This window comes from Littorina saxatilis, linkage group LG4 (genome assembly GCF_037325665.1).
Source record: "Littorina saxatilis isolate snail1 linkage group LG4, US_GU_Lsax_2.0, whole genome shotgun sequence".
Lineage (NCBI taxonomy): Eukaryota > Metazoa > Mollusca > Gastropoda > Littorinimorpha > Littorinidae > Littorina > Littorina saxatilis.
Window position 1 is genome coordinate 48,058,465 of NC_090248.1, and position 1,043 is coordinate 48,059,507.

Here is a 1,043-nt window from a genome sequence, read left to right on the forward strand (position 1 = left end):
CTACGCACGCACGAACGTACGCACGCACGCACGCACGCACAAACGCATACACGCACGCACGCACAAACGCACTCTCTCTCTCACACACACACACACACACACATACACACACACACACGTGCGCTTGCTTGCTTGTTTGCTACCCTGCTTGCTCTGAGATCATTCCGCATACAATACCCGCTGCGCAAAGAAAGCCGGTAGGCTGTTGGATTGTGGGTAATTGTCCTAGTTCAAGTTTGTTTTGATACAATGTTATCCCCTAGACAGCTATTCTTGTGTCTTTTTCTATGTTTTTGTCAAACGTTTCTGTTTGTTAAGACACTGTAAGTGCCTGTGCAATCCGTGAACCATGACAATACTTACATTTTGTACAAGTCTGTAGAATTAGTACAACGCCGACTGAAGCATTAACTTGGATTTCATTGGCAGAAAAGGCTTTGCGTGAAAACGATCTTAGACAGTAATTGTCATGTTTATGTACCCCTTATAAGGGTTATTGAAATAAACCATTAAATGAATTGGCTTACGTGTTGATGGGTTACACGCAGAAACTCGAGTGCTTTTGTCGTGTTCATGATGGTTGGTATGGAAGTTTCTGTCATTTTCTTCGTTATGCACACATAATCCAGAAGTGTGTACCGTCACGTGTCCGCCGTATCATTTTACGGTTACATACAAATGTTGCGGAATTCCTATTTCCACAAGACGATTCCGCTCATCAAAATGTCAACAAGTATTATGACTAAACCATCATATGGCCACAAAGCTGAAGCTAGTTCCCTCCCCCTATGTCCGTGTGGCAAGAATCAGACAGCAGAGCACATCCTGCAGGCTTGTCCATACCACAGTGCTCTGAGGGACACCACCTGGCCAGAGGAGACAGCGCTACAAAAGAAGCTGTACGGCCCCAGAGAGGACTTGGAGAGGACAGCACGTTTCGCCCTGCAGTCCGGACTGACGATCTAACAGCGAACGACAAGAAGAAGATGCCAGTTCAAATAAACGCGCGAGCTATCTGTTTATTCAAGATAGTTACATGTGAA

The 1,043-nt window shown here is 45.3% G+C and overlaps 1 protein-coding gene across 1 annotated transcript in view; it reads left to right on the forward strand.

The window, feature by feature from the left end:
- The window catches only part of LOC138963588 (uncharacterized), a 3,203-nt gene extending 3,137 nt beyond the window's left edge, over window positions 1-66 (forward strand). The window contains exon 2 of the mRNA XM_070335440.1: window positions 1-66. This exon is cut by the window's left edge and continues 2,674 nt beyond it. The gene's annotated coding sequence lies outside the window, so the exon portion shown is untranslated.
- Window positions 67-1,043: the final 977 nt, after the last annotated feature.